The sequence below is a fragment of the Protopterus annectens genome, chromosome 2.part2, assembly GCF_019279795.1.
Source record: "Protopterus annectens isolate FY-2018-M chromosome 2.part2, PAN1.0, whole genome shotgun sequence".
NCBI lineage: Eukaryota > Metazoa > Chordata > Ceratodontiformes > Protopteridae > Protopterus > Protopterus annectens.
This window is the reverse complement of record NC_056730.1, coordinates 112,351,940-112,368,362: the sequence shown is the minus strand read 5'-3', so window position 1 is coordinate 112,368,362 and position 16,423 is coordinate 112,351,940.

The window sequence follows — 16,423 nt, the reverse complement described above, 5'->3', positions numbered from 1 at the left end:
AAAAACTATGACATTGTGACAATGGGTGATATCTTCTAATTGCTGCACATTTTGGGGAAATCCAGTGTACTGACGGACAGGTTGAGCAGGTCTGTCCTACTCATGTGTGGTCCCTCAGTCCGATGGTGGCAGAGCAGATTTTCTGCACTAGGGCTGGCCTTGCTGTGAACTCTTTGACTCCCCTCACAACACAAAATGCCACAGGCAGGTTCTTTGCCTGAATCCCCCAGGAGAGCAAGTCGAGGGAAACTGTGATCCACATTTGTCATCCCCCCCTCCCGCCAGACTCCTGTATGCCTTTCTTCCTACACCTCTCATTCCAAAATTTTAATAGAAGGCATCCGAGAGGAAGATCACAGCCATCCTCATTACTGTTTTCTGGCCTTGACACTTGTGGCTTCCATTTCTCTGACCTCATTTGGTACACCCTTCTTAAGTACTGGACCCCAGTCCAGATCTTCTCTCTCATCCATCCAGAATGGCTCACCTGAACATTCAAGCACTTAGATTAACCGCTTGGTTTCTCCACTTCAGTGATGGCTAATCAATCCAGGCTTTCTTCTGTAGTAATCCACATTCTCTTGGAGTCTCAAAGACCATCTACCAAGGAAGGGTTACAAATGCAAATGGAAAATGTCTTCTATTTGGGCCTTTTCAGTGAGTTTTTTAGACCTCCATGCTTCCCTTTTTCACAGTGGGGTCAGTTACTCAACCATAAAAAGTCCATCTAACTGCCATTTCAAATTTTCATATTGGGAAAATCAATCATCCATTGCCCCTCTCTTAAATTAAGGCTTTCTTAAGAGACACTTCCCTTCTTAGGCTTCACTTTAAGGATCCCACTCCTCACTGGGATATTACGATGATGCTACAAGCTATTATTAAACATCCCTTTGAATCTGCGGCCAAGGTGGACATCAGATTTCTGGCGGCAATCACGTCAGTCCGGAAATAATCAGAACTATATGCTCTGCTTTGCAAACCCCTTCCATAAGGATATAAAGTACTTTTGTGGGCAAAACCATCTTTCTTTCCTAAAGTAGCTACTGAGACTTCACTGAACCAATCCATCAGTCTGCAGTCACCCCCCGCCAACTCAGTTTTACCAACAAAGGGAAGTACATGCTACACCTACTAGACATGCATTGTCAGCTTCATTTTTATCTCCACTATACAAGAACATTAGAAAGTCTGTTCAACTGTTTGTCATTCTCTAAAACTTACACTGGGGCAGGGAGTCTCTAAAGTGACTTTATCTAGATGGTTGTCTGACTGCGTCTCATACTTGTACAAGGAGAAGTGCCTGATCTTGACCAAACCCATTAGTGCTCATTCAGCTAGGTTTGTGTCTATTTCTACCGCCATTTTTTGTTCAAGAACCTTTATTGATGATTGCACCGCTACCACTTGGTCCATTGTTCATACTTTAATTCTTCATTATTTATTGGATTTTTTTCTCCAGAGATAGAGCTGCCTTTGGTTCATCTGTCCTCCCGAATATCTTTTCATGAGACCACCCCAAGAATTCATTAGCTGGGGACTCTGTCCCATACATTGAGGAATGGACAGAAGCTACAACATCAGATACAAAAGTTATGTACTTAACGTAACCATAGATCTGTGTTGTCTGCTTCCATCAGTTCTCAACTTCCCACCCTCCTTCCCCCTTCCATCAATTTGGAAGTTATCATATGAGAAACCAATAAAGTTCTGTCTCCTGAATACATTCACATGCTCTTCTAGCTCAAGAGCAAGAACATAAGCAAAGTATTGTTTTTAAGAAATGTGGAGGATCTTGCCCATTATAAGTTTACAGGTAGACTCAGTCTGAGGTGATGTTGGGGGCAGGAGGGAATCATGGGTAAGGGAAGGATCCTGAGCTTTGGCTCCAAAGTCTAGAGTAGCTGAAGTTGGATCCAGTGCTGGATCTGAAGACCCACATGTTGTGGAAGGACGGGACATTTGACACGGGTCTATCGTTATGGTAAGTACATAACTTTTGTATTTCTAATCTGTATACAGCTGTACAGAAGTAGTGCTGGGAATTGTTTGTTCTGCTCTGTATCTTCTTAAATACTTATAAAGGGCAGCTTTTTTATATAGTTTCTTTTTGACATCTTGTTACACATTGAACATCCACCTATGTCCTTCTGGGTAGGAGCATCCAGTTTGCTGTCTCTGACTGCAGCTGTCCATAGGGGCTGGATAGAGACCTATCACTAAAGCTGACTGCTGGAGAAAACTTTATTAACACTTGATGCTCTATTTGAAATTTTAATTAATCCCATCTTCCTTGTCTTAGCCATCTGCTGTAGGCTGCACTAGGCCCCCTGACATCATCAGAGCTGCAGATTGGGCTTCTTCCCCTCACCTTCAATGGCAGGGCTTGTGTCCGTCACTTATGATCACCTTCCCTGGCTGACTCTTTTAGTCTACTTGTTCAGCAGTCAGTTTGTGCAAGTCACAGGGCTTTATTCCTCTGTGCCAGCATGTCTTGACAGATTATTTATAAACAAAGACTACTGCTAGTCTAGTAGGTACCTTCTACTGGTTATTGCTGTCCTTGATTTGCAACTGCAGTGATTTAAAAGAAATTCTTTCTGTCCTGCAGTGACATTTGCATGTCTTGCCTTGGTCTTTACCTGCCACTTCAGCATTTGTCCTGGCATGTTATGCTGTCTGACTTGTTGTTTGGTAGGAACTCTTGGAACTCTGTTTCATTATATCTGATGCCTTTGTCCACTGCATGTTTACTGTTGTCACTGTCCTGTATCTTGCAGATTCAGAGATAACTGTTTTATCTCTCTTAAATATTTCTAATTAAAGACAGCTCACCCAGCTTGACGTAAAACTGGGCGACTCCCCATCTTATACAGAACACAGTGAGGCAGATACAAAGCATCTTAAGTTTATGATTGTTTTGCCTTTTTTATGCTGCTAATAGTTTTCTGAAAATTCTGATGGTTTTACCTGACATAATTGGTACAGACAGTGAGCACTAGCATTTAAATTGGGTCAGAATGTCAAGACTGAAGGAAATTGTGTTTTACTGACTCTTGTTTATTACCACAGAAATGTTGAATACAGCTGATATTAATGGGAAGCATAAATTGCTGTGCTTGTATGTGTTTTTTCATGCAGCAGCCCTTTCAAAAGCTAAGAATACTTCACCCATGGGCCCTGACAGCATACCAGTCTGCCTGATTATCCGTGCTAAATATGGCCTTTCTGAATCCCTGCTTCTTTAATCTAAGCCTGTCCAGCGGTTGCATTCCTAAAGCTTGGCAAACATTTGCAATGCCATTACAAAAGGGTGTCTCATCCACAGACCATGGTAACCATCGACCCATTAGTGTCACTAGCCTCATATGTAAAGCTATGGAGTGCATTATCTCAGACGTCATTAATCTGGACATTGAAATTTTACCCACATCAGTTAGGTTTTATTAAAGGAAGCTCCTGCTTCTTTAACCTCATTAATTTCTTTGAAAAAATAATGAAGCAGTGGATAGTGGTTACGCAGTGCATACAGCATTACTTGACCTGTCCAAGGCCTTTGACACTATTCCCTTCCCCATGCAAGCATTTATTGATAGACTTGTAAATCTGAATAATATTTCCTTATACTGAGCGATGGATAGCTAACTGGTTGACGGGACCCATGTGGTTAGAGTAGCAGGTGCCACTTCTGAAAGCAAAAATGTTACTAATAATGTGTCCAGGGCTTAGTCCTGGGCGGTCTCCTGTTTGGCATATATTTCTTAGACCTTCAGACCAGAACTTCTAGCCTGTGATTAACTAATTTTGCAAATAACTATAAATTTGGCTGTTTGATCTTCAGCTGACTCACAGTTGCTCAAATGGCCACTTAGACCATGTTAGCAACTAGTGCAAGGACAGTTGTCCCAAATTAAAAGTAAAAGAATGTAGCATAGTTCATGTTACTAAACAATTTTTCACTACCATTTAGGAGAAGCACCCTGACAGTCAGGCACTGTTGTAATGGATCTGGGTACGTGTTGATAATTCCTTATTTGACCATCATGTCTCCACAATAGCTCTGAAAGCCTTTTATTTGGCCCATCTAATTTCCAAAGGTATCTCCACTAAGAAGTCTTAATTCCCATTTACCAGTATCTTATCAGACCCATTATTGAATGTGATGCACCTTTTTTGTATGTTTTTATGTAAATATATCCCACAACTTGAGAGACTTCAGAGATTCATAATTAAAAAGGTCAGTGGCCTCAAAAATCGGGTTCCTATTAAATGATCGAAGATGCATTCTTTCGAATGCATCTTGATCCATCTTGAAAGCACTGCTGATTGAGAGCCCAGTGTCTGTTATTCTTAAAGTTTATTAGTTCTGGTTTAAGCACTTGGGCATCAGGCCAGTTATTTTACATTAAGAAGGTTCGTGGTCTGCACTCTTGTGGAAGAAGAGGCTGGACTCTGCCCTTCTGAGCTGGGAATTTCTGGTTAAAGGTTTATAGTGCCTGAATATTTGAACTGTATCTTACTGAAATCGGTACACCTTGTTTACTGTAGCATAGACTAGATCCAGGCCTGCTGAATCTAGCTTTGTTTATATGCTTGTTGTTTGTTTGCTTGTTATTTCCCCTGGAACGCTAATTCCACCTAATACGCGGCTTCTCAGTGCTTCTGTGGATCACTAGTGATATCTGCATTGCTTAATTTACTTATTTCCTTGTTTCACTTGAAAGAAAGTTACTGTTTGTCGTTTTTGCATTTACGTTACCTGTAACACATTGCATTTAAGTTACCTGGCACTTGCTCACTAAAGCAATTATATAAGTCAGCACTAAAAATTAAAAGCACTACACCCTCACTCCCCACTGGCCCTTGTTTTCAATTATAAAGGAATTCCCAATATTATTCTAGCATGTCCAAAGGTCAGTTGTCAATCTCCTCTCCGGTCCAGCTGGTGAATCTGGGAATCTTGAGGCAATGTTACAACTGCCTCATGTACACAGACAACCCTCTCCTCCTCCCAACAAATTCCAACACATGTGAGAGATGCAACCATATAGCCAAACTGGAGGCTAAGCTCTCTCAACTCAGTACTGGCATAACCAGTCAGGAGGAGAAGGAAACCACACTCACTACAATTCCAGTGTCACATAGACCTACCACGACAGCAAACCAAACATATAATCACACAAAAACATACTCTGAGGCTCTAAATAAAGATCTGCCTAAGCAGCAGAGACCAACAAAGCAGACACCCAAGCAACCGCTACCCCAATACAAAACACGTGCAACACATATCTCACAAAGCCAGTGTGCCGAACAGTCACAGCCCTTAAGACTAAACAACACACATGATACACTTGTAATAGGTGACTCTATCGTCAGGCACACTGACGTCCCGCTCACCAGGCTGAACAAGGAGAGGGTCACGGTGAGCAACCTGTCGGGCGCTAGGATCCGCCACATAACACAAGCACTCAGGTCACTCCAAGGCAAGTACAAATATGACTCAGTCATTGTCCATGCTGGTGTGAATGACCTGAGACATACCTCCCTGAACTACATGAAAAGAGACATAGAGGAGCTCTCTGAGCATGTAGCCCAGGCCGGTATGACCCTGACCTTGAGTAGCATCTTACCCTCACCAAGCATGATGCCACAATATGAAGACAAGATGATCAATTTCAACAATTGGCTTAAGTACTGGTGTCATTCAAAGGGGATCCAATGCCTGTCAGCTTGGGATGATATGCTCGAAAAGCCACGATGCTTCGCTAGGGACGGCTTGCACCTGTCGCCCCTGGGCTTTGGGATATTGGCAAAGGCTCTTGCTACCCCCATAGTGCCTTTTTTAGGCAAGGCTCAAAAGACAAACCCACCTCCATAGGTATCACAAGGGATAATAAACTAAGAGTAATGCTACTCAACGCCAGAAGTCTAAACCTCAAGATGCACTCACTCGAAACTCTCCTTAGCATGGAGAACATCGATATCTGTGCAGTAACAGAAACCTGGTTCAGGGCTCCCGAAAGCACCCCAGCACTACCGGGTTATACCTCACACCATGCTTTTCGGCCCCAAAACTTGGACCGAACCACAAAAGGAGGGGGAGTATCGATATTCATCAAAGATACCCACACCTCCAGGTTGGTGGCAAAGCATCAGAGACTATCCATGTGCAACTAACAGTGGGTAAAACTGCCTTCCAGTTTATAGCCTGCTACAGACCACCCTCCCAAACCCAGGAACCCCACTCGGCCTTCCTGAGAACACTGGAAAATATGAAGGTCTCTCTAAACACCATTATATTGGGTGACTTCAACTACCCAAACATAGATTGGGAGCATTACTCTAGCTCCAACACCCTAGCCCAAAGTTTCCTAGAATTTATAAACTCAAATGCTATGGAACAACTTGTTACCACTCCCACAAGAGGGGAAAACATACTGGACCTGAACATCACCAACATGGGGACTCTATGCTCCAGACCAGAAGTGTATCCCTCACTGGTAAGATCAGACCATAAACTAATCTCACTGGATATTCACATCCCGACCCAACCCCTGCCCAGAAAACCACAGTGAAAAACTTCTCTAAAGCAAATTTCACACTCCTCAAAACCAAGGTGGAATCCTTCAAAGCCCCGGCCTGTGGAAAATACGCCCAGACCGCAGAATCCTTTATAAATGCATTCTATGAACACCTTCAGGAATGCATGGATCATGCGATCCCAAATAAAACCAAGACCCAATCCTCCAAAGGCAGACGTCCTGTCTGGTGGACCCCAGCCATAAACAAACTATACAATAGAAGGAGGAAGCTACTAAATGATAGAGCAAAATACCAAAAAGGGAAGGCATCACTGATCAGTATTAGCAAAAAACTACGGGCACTCATAAAATTGTCTAAGGCCAGCTTCGAGAGAAAAATTGCACAGGACACTAAGGATAATCACAAGGCTTTCTTTAGTTATGTTAGGAACCTGGGTGGTCATTCCCAGATATGCTCAGAATTAGTCCAAAATGACAAAAAATACACCGAACCCACAGATATTGCCAGCATCCTAGCTGACAGGTTCAGCGCAAACTCCTCCCCACCAAAAGGGCAAATATCTATCCCAGCAGAGTGCTGCCCCTGACATCTCAGATGCTCAGGTAAGAGCCGCCTCTCCAAAGCAAAAACACAGCATCAATGGGACCAGACGGTGTCCCGGCTGCCCTACATGAACTCCAAGAAGAGCTAAACCCAAATATAAAACTACTGTTCAATCTCAGCCTTACTACAGGATATGTGCCCAAAGAGTGGCGACAGCAACAGTGGTCCCTCTCCATAAAGGTGGTGCCTCAACGGATCCTGGAAACTATCGCCCCATAAGCCTGACTAGCTTGGTCTGCAAAGCTATGGAAAGGATCATCATGGACCTCATAAATAAAGATATTGGGGACCTACAGACACTGGATCCTACCCAGTTCGTCTTTGTTAAGGGCAGATCCTGCCTCTTAAACCTGGTTGATTTCTTTGAAACAGTCACCAAGGCCATTGACGAGGTGAAGGTGGTCCACACAGCCTACCTGGACCTCGCAAAGCCTTCGATACAATACCCCACTGGCATTATAGATAAGCTCACCAGCTTAAATATAAACCCCTATGTCACTAGATGGATTGCAAACTGGCTCAAGGACAGAACCCACATGGTTAGAATTGCTGGAGCCATGTCAGACTCCAAACCAGTTACAAGTGGTGTCCCACAAGGCTCAGTCCTGGGACCTCTCTTATTCGGTATATATTTCTCGGAGGTACAGGCCAACACGGAAGGACTGTGGCTGACCAAGTTCGCAGATGACTGCAAACTGGGCGCCATAATCGACTCTCCAGCTGACACAAGCATCCTCCAAAAGGGCCTCATAGAAACAGACAACTGGTGCCAGAGCCATGCCCTCAAGCTAAATGCCAAAAAGTGTATTGTCATCCCCTTTGGCAAAAACAAAGTGCCCACAAATTACCACATAGGTGGTAATCCATTAAGTACAGAAGAAGTAATTAGGGACCTGGGGACCCAAGTTGATAGCAATCTCTCATTTGACAAACATGGCCAAAGTGGTTAGAAAAACATTTTATATAGCCCACCTAATCATGAAGGGATTCACATCTAGATCAGGGGAGGTCATCGTGCCTCTTTACTCATCCCTCATTAGGTCCATAATTGAGTACAATGCCCCTTTTGGGATGTACCTTACCAGACACCTACAGCAACTGGAAAGACCCCAAAAGTACCTCACCAAGAGGATCAAAGGGCTCAAACAGATGCCATATGCTGCCCGGTTAAAGAAACTCCAGCTCTACTCAGTGGCATACCGCCTGTTCAGAGGCGATCTGTGCCTGACGTATAAAGCCATGTCCAACCCGGAATTAATGGACATGCTGCACCTCAGAAAATCCAAATCCCATCGAGCTACACGCTCGAGAGACTTGAACCTCAGCACTGAAATAAATAGGACATGCTGGAGGGACAGATTCATAACCCAGAGGCTGCCTTCACTCTGGAATAAAATCCCAGTCCAGGTTAGGCAGAGTCCCTCATTGACTCTCTTCAAGAGGAATCTTGATGAGTGGATGGGAGATTGTAGGTTTACCCCGGGTATCACTTCTCTGTCACTGTTAGACAGAGGCACAGTATACTAACCTCGAAAAAGGGCATAGCAAAATAAATTTAAAATGGGTGGCGAAAGCCAAACACATTCTGGCTAGGCTTATAAATGCCCTAGGGCAGATAGCCTAGTATGAACCTATGAAAAGGCAAAGTAACGAAACGGCATATAAGCGAATACTTTCCCTGGGAAATGTAATGTTTTAAATTTTTTGTGTGTGTGTGGAACAGCGATTTTTAAATTTTTTTTTCCCTTGGGAAGAAAATCGCTGTTCTAAGCATTCGAGATTGTAATCTTTCACTTACATGGGTTCAATAAATCATCATTCGCTTTTTTAAGCATTCGATGATTTAACTTAGACCCTCAAAAAAAATCTAGAGACTGGCAGCCCTTTCCCTATACTCAGTCTCTTACAAACTCCTGCATAGAGATCTGTCTAGACTTTCATGCTACGAAAGATCCAACCCTGGTTGATCTCCTATTCCTTCACGGAACTAATTTACATCAAAATACTCTTAAAGAACTAAACCTTCATCAGCAGGCAAATAAGACACTTTGGTGTGCTAGTTTCATATCCCAACATATCCCTCACCTCTGGAGCAAACTTTCACTACATGTCCCTTCAAGTTAAATCTAGATAATTGGATGGGCAGCCTCAAATTCTCGCACAGTCTGTCTTGTCTTGTTCTCCTTGAGGCTGGAGGAATGTTTTGAATAGCTGTGCTGAATAGAACAGCTAGCTTTCATTTTCTTGAGTGGTGTAAATGTTGAACTAAGGGTACAATTAAGTGTTTTGATTCTTTTAATTTTATAGTGAGCGTGTTATTTGTAAGGAAGCTAGGCTATTCTACCTGAAGGCCAGTGATTATGATTGTGTGTATGCTGCATGCTTGCATTGAGGAAGGACTGCAAGATGTGGTTTTCCAAATGTATAGTCATCTGTTGTGCAGAGCTAGCTATTCAGACTGTGGAATTCCTCGCTCTGATTTTTTTTCCCCCAAGTGTGTAATCATCTGACCTGCAGAATCCCTTGCATTATTTTATCCTAGGGTATTTGTACAGCTAGAGGAGCAAGAGACAGAATTTTGATCAATGACTAAAACCTTTTTTTTTTGTTGTTTTTTACTTGGGTATACTTGAGTAAATTTGTTTACCTAACTTGATTTGAAGAGAAACGGCCCTTTTAGATAAACGTTTTGCTTTTTAAAATGCATCTGGCGTCAGCTTTGCTATTTTGTAGGGTGTCTTTAGTATAGCTCTTATGATCTCAGACCTACTCTTTGAATTTGTATTTTTCTACTGCAGTCAGAATTTTCACACACTGGTTGGCATAATCGTTAAGGTCTTCACCTCCCATGCACACAGTACAGGGTTTAGTCCTGACACTCCAGCCAGTGCTGTCTGGTGTTTGCATGTTCTCTCTGTCTTGTGGGTTTCCACTACCCTCCCAAAAACTTGCTGGGTGTTTCCACTTGCCCAAGAATGGCATTGTGAGTAGTAGCACAGATTCTAGATGGTGACCTATAGGGGGAAGAAAGAGTTGCCCTGTGGGGGAAAATTTGTATATATCAACTGCTTTGAACCTCCGCTGTGGTGCGCAGTACCCTCTAGATAAGAGAACGTAGATCACAAGACTGCTTGTCATATCAGAAATAGCCGTGTAACACTGAAAAATTAGCTCTTTGTGATTTGGTTGTGTTGTCTAATGTCGCCCTTAATGGGCATTGTTGTGTGCCAGGGACCCATTCAAACAGTGGGATGGGGTGTTCCTATAGCCATAAAGCCCAGCAGCCCTGGGCCAATAAGTTGCTGGCCAGCCAGTATCCAGTTGCCTGGCTTGGTTTACCTGGGATAGCTCTGAGAGAAAGCTGGGAATAAAACCAGTCAACTTGCCAAACAAGAACTAAAGATTGCTACACTCCATATAGAGTCACTGAAAGGAAGCAGCTTTTAGTGGATAACATGCTGGTAAAGGAATAAGCTAGATATTCCCTGAATGCAAGAGACAAGGTGGAAGGACAATACAACAAAACCACCTGGCCAGGGATCCAGAGTCAACTACTCGGGGGGAGGATAAATTAGAAATGGTGTGGGAATTGTGGTAAAAGAGGGGTTTTAGAAGACATTGAGGGATGTCATTGGAACTGGTGACTGACTCATGGCAATCTGACTCCAGTGTAAGAATAAGGCACTATTTATATTATAACCTCAGCCTATGTCCCACAGCAGGGTTTTGACAGCAAGGAAAAGAGTGCATTAGACAGCAGCTGCAGGACCTACTAGAGAGGTCGTCACAAGATCACATACAATAGTGGCCAACATGCAACTCGGGTAGACTTCCTCCTAGTAAAGAAAGGGAATAAGGGTAGAATCAGAGATCGCCGAGTCCTCTCCAGTCATTCCACAGCATACACCACTGGTTGTCACAATCAGCTGTAAGCAGTGGTCAGAGAAGGCTCTAAAGTCAACAGAGACTAGGCTGAAGACCTGGAAGTTGACCATATGTGTGAGGACTGTAGAACAGATATACAGCTAAGCCAAGTATGGAAATAGATACAAAAGGAAAGCTGCTGGTGGAATGCAGAAGTCCTAGAAGTCATCAAAGAGGAGTGTAGGAAAAACTGGGAGTTAGGAAAGTGGACAAGGTTGAGAAAGAGTCTTGTTGGCTAACAAAAAGGCTAGGAGAACAGTTGCAATAACAGACAGCAAGGCATCAAAGGCACACATAACTTCTGGAAAATGACTCTCTTGTTTCTTTGTGCCATCTGCTATCAGGTTGCAAGGCAAAGACAGAAAGGTAAAGAAGATAGTAATCAGACACCTTCATAAGGGATGCCAGCAGCAATCTGCTCTCCAGTCCACAGGACATCAAAGGCAGATGGAAGGAATACTTCAGCTTCGGAATGAAGAAACCCCACAAAAGCTGTACTGCCCCAGGAATAGCCTACAATGAAATAAGAGTAGAAGCCCACCCTAGAAGAAATAAGAACAGCACTAAGGAAAATGAAGTCCCGGAAAACAGCCTGCTCAGATGAGGTCACAGCAGATATGATCAAGATGTTTGGTGAGTTACAACAGAAATGGCTCTCGAAAGTACTTGTAGCAGTATGGCTAGAGGTGCATATTAGTGCAACTGCACAAGAACTAAAAGGTGACATTCATAGCTGTGGGATAGAAGCATCAGACTCCTCACATACTACATCAGAGTTCCTGAGGGGGTGATTGATGAACAGATATGCAGACACAGAGAATAGTAGAAGGTAAGATGGGAGAAGGGTTTAGATTTAAATCAGGATGCAACACAACCATGCTATGTTTGCAGTGATTTAGTTAGTTGAAAAGAAGCTAGAGGTGGGAAAATAGTCCAAATGGGCATTCCTAGACTTGGAGAAAGTATATGATAAAGTCCCGAGAAAGCTGATTTGTGCAATCCTGTGATGGTTCAAAGTCAGAAACATTGGTAGAATTAGTGCAAGCTGTGTCCAAGGACCCAATGACAAAAGTATGAACAGTGATCAGACTTTCATAGGGGTAACCAGTGGGAGTGGGTGCACATCTGGGTTCAACTCTGGGCCCACTGCTCTTCATACTATTGATAGACTACATTAGCAATCAAGTCAGAGGGGGACAGGTTAACAAAGTTGCTTTATTGAGGATATATGGCATTGTAGGCAGACCCTGAACAAGAACTTTATTAAGTGATTGGAGTGCAAAACTGAAGGCACATGGGATGAAACTGAACACATAGTACACCTGTAATGGTTATCCTTCAAAGAAATGGCGGGATCATGTGAGAGAAGACCTGCAACAGACAGGCATGACTGTTGAAGGGGGTATGAGAGTGGCATTGAATTGAGAGAAAGATAGCTACAGTTGAAGCGACATCCTGATCTTGTGTACAAAATGGGGTTGCTGATGATTATGATAATTAGTAAAATAATATCAGAATTCTCCATAATTTATAAGTTGTGCCCTGACCATATTTTGCAGCCCTGGAGTGTCTGTCACAGTATGCACTGTATTTTTTGATTCTTTTGTGTACCAGGAATTAGACCTGCTGATCCTACCCCCTCTTACCTTTTTCAACTCGTAAGGTACGTGTAGTTCCCTGTTGTAACTGTTTATTTTTTTGCTAAAGCGTAGACTGCTTACCACTCAACAAAATCACTTTCTGTCATCTACAGAGTAGTATGACCTTTTTTTTTTTATTGTAGTGATTGTGTGTGCAAGTTTTGTCATAGTAGTACTGCATCATTTACTTGCACTTAGCTCATACTTCTGAATGCTAATTCTGGTTGTTACTGCTGTAATTTTTAGTGTAACACTAAGCATATTGCAGATACAGTAGCTGTGTGCTGCATTGTATGATTTACTTGCTATAGCATTTTGAATAAATTGTGACAGTTTCGTAAGAATTATGACTCATGGTGGAGGATAGTGAGTATAAAGCACAGTTAAGCTTGTGAAATGTTGAGCTGTGACTAGAAACATCTCTGCAATGTATTGCACCATCGCCCACATTATGTGTTTGTTATATTTGTTTACCTTGAATATGTACTCTTCCCTCTTTTTTTCCATTTTCATATCCCATTTCTGCACAGGATTCCTTAGTACTTGTCTTCTGTATCTTTTATTGTACCTTGTTTTCTCTGTAATGCTACTGTATACCTTTCATTCCTGTTCTTTCAACCTTTGGGTTATCGAATTCCACCAGATCGACCTCCACCCTTTAGACGCTGTGGATCCAGCACTCTGGCTCTTCCCTTACCCATAATCCCTCACAAACTCCCAGTATCTCCGACTTCGTTTGCCTCCTGATCAATAAGGTTGTGTTTTCAAGGGCTGTGACAGAATTTGTTCAGCTAAGTAGTCAGTTTGTTGATTTCAGTGGCATATTTGACAGAACACCGAGACCGGAAGATCGACAACTGAGATGACCGACAGTTTAAAAGCATGAAACTTCACATGCTCGTCAAACCACAATCCCCACAATCAACAAAACAAAACAAATACCTTTTCCGAAAAACACACACAACACAAGCACACCAAAAACCTTCCAAACCTACACTAAACCTTACATACACAACTATCCATGCACTAACCTTAACCCAAACCCTAACCCTAACCCTAACCCTGAGGTCCATCACTATCGTACACTCACCTAAACCGCGCCCTAACCCTAAAGTCCGTCACTATCGCACACTAACCTTAACATGTCGGTGTTCCCAGCGTCAGGCTTTTAAACTGTCGGTCATCTCAGTTGTCGATCTTCTGGTCTCTTGTGTTCTCGTCGTTGGTGTTTTGGCGTGTCGGTGTTTTCAAGTAGCCCCACATATATATATATATATATATATATATATATATATATATATATATATATATATAAAAATACAATGGTAGCTTGTTACTATGAAAAAACATGAACTTTGGTCAGCCAGGCCAGTGTGCCCATTGTAAAATCGAGCATATACCAATCGAAAAAAGTCTGACCACACAATTCCAACCAGAATTATTTCTATTAATGTATGCTATACTATGGAATTCAATGCCCAATGCTGAGTTTATAAAAGCAGCATTTACGATAGGGACCTTTGACCCCCTGACTTTGCAGTTTTCTTGAGGAAAGATGTCAAGAGGTATGTATGGAGAGCAGAGAAAATACAAAGAAATTCAGGTGCATTATACAAAACTAAAGAAATTTACTTGATTTTCCTTGTATTTGTGCCCTGTCTCTCTAGTACCTCTAAACTCTCCTAATTTCAGTTTTTTTTTTTTTTTAAAAAGCAACGAAGATCCTGCTTTCTCCATTGCTTGCTTTCCAAAGCACCGATGTGTTGTGTAAGCATGGGAACGCAAGTCCTTTATGCATGCACAGTACATCAACAAAGCGACGGAATGCGGAAACAGAACAGAAGAGCACTATGGCACCTTTATTTAAGAAAGCTTACTTAAAATCTTTTTTAAATAATTGATTGCATAATAGCAGTAACCCACAGGTATGGGTGTATTGAAGATAATAACCCATGGTCTCCTTTGTTTAGTCACTCAGGCTTTGCCCTCATAATTAAACCATGCCAACCATGGGTAAATCTTCAATATATCACACTCCCTCATCGGTTATTGCTAAATTGTAAATTTTCTGTTTTTAGGACTGTTTACATTACCGTTAATCTTCTGCCTTGGATATTACCTCTGCATATTTGTTTCTTTGTGTGATTGTGTGTTGGCTAGTATGGTGATTTTCTTTGTGTCAGAGCAGTAATGAATCTTGCCAGTAATGTGCTTTTCCATGATAAAGTTTACAAGTTTAAAAAGTGTACAGCCTATGGCGGCAAGATCTCTCCACAGGACCTGCACTCCCTTTATGTCTACTGCCTGGGGGAATTTCATCTCGATGTCACATGCAAGGTATGTGCCTCATTTGATACCAGAGCACTTCAGGGTTGCAGAGATAAATTAATTCTGAAGTGTCGTATCCTAGTACATAGCTGTATCTGTATCTACCCAGGCTTCTGTTTCCACTGCTGCTCCCCAGCTAACATGGGGAAAAGCCTACACAAAAGGAAAAGGAGAAACCTAATGAAAAAAAAGTCAGACAAAACCAGGAAATGGTCTTCAGTCCCATCACAATCCTTGGGTCAGGCACAGAAAATTCCAAGACAGATGGATCCAACTCCTCATTGGATATGTTCCACCTCCTCGTCGTTTTTCACTGGAGCCAGTAGATCCATGGCTCCATTCGCCTTTCCTGCAGGAGAGGTGCTAAGCAAGATCACCTAACAGTAGCTTAATTTTCTAGGTCTATTCAGTCACTGAGGAGCCCTAACAAGGCAGATGTCGACAGGATGATGGGGTGGTTTGTTTAGATGCAAATTCAACTAGAGGTCTCCCTACTTTATCTACACAGGGGGTTCCAAGACTAGCTACAACCACCACTCCGTTGATATCTCCTATTCCAGTCTGCGTATCGGATCTGAGGCCCACTGGTCCACCAAGCCTCACAGGAGCACCTGAACCGACAGTCTTGTCAACTTTGACTCCAAGAATATCCCTTACTCAATTGACTCCAATACCTTTGGATCAGGATGAGTCTTAGAGTGAAAGAGCTGGTGTCAGGGCTCGAAGTGTAGATTCAACACTGAAACCTTTGGAGCCGTCTCTTTTGCTTGGCTCTGTTCTTGACTTTGGAGCTTGGTCTGATCAGGGGAGGCTCCTCCTTCAGTTACTGCATTCGAGGAGTTTGAAAGGGTTCTTGCCGGGCCAAGAGAAAAGATGTTCTCTATATGCTCTGCTCTATTCCAACCCCTTTGGACATTCTATCTAACTCTGCATATCCAGATCAAGAGGAATGGTCAGCTTCATTCAGTCTCAGGACTGCTCGCTGCAGGAGCTCCCAGTCTGATTGTAATCCATCTCCAGAAGTCCCATTGAGGCAGGGGAAATCGTAAACAGACTTGTAAGAGAAGACATTTTAGAGTCCTCCCCAAAATCGGTCACAGAAGACACACACTTGGTTGACAGAGATAGATCTGTAGGATCCCCTGTAGAGGACGTTACCTTTGGTGACATTTTGGAATTGATGAAACAACGAGGGGGTTGGTCCACCAATGGTACCGTCTCCTGAGGAGTTTGTGTTTCTCAAGGATTTTGGAGCTGGCTTTTCTGCCTCCTGGTTGATACCCCCTGCTGAAGCCACTAAGAAGGAACTCCCTGAAGAGAGTGTTTATCCATTCTCCTAATAGGGAATCAGTAGCACTGGACAGGTTTGGGGAATGGACGTACGT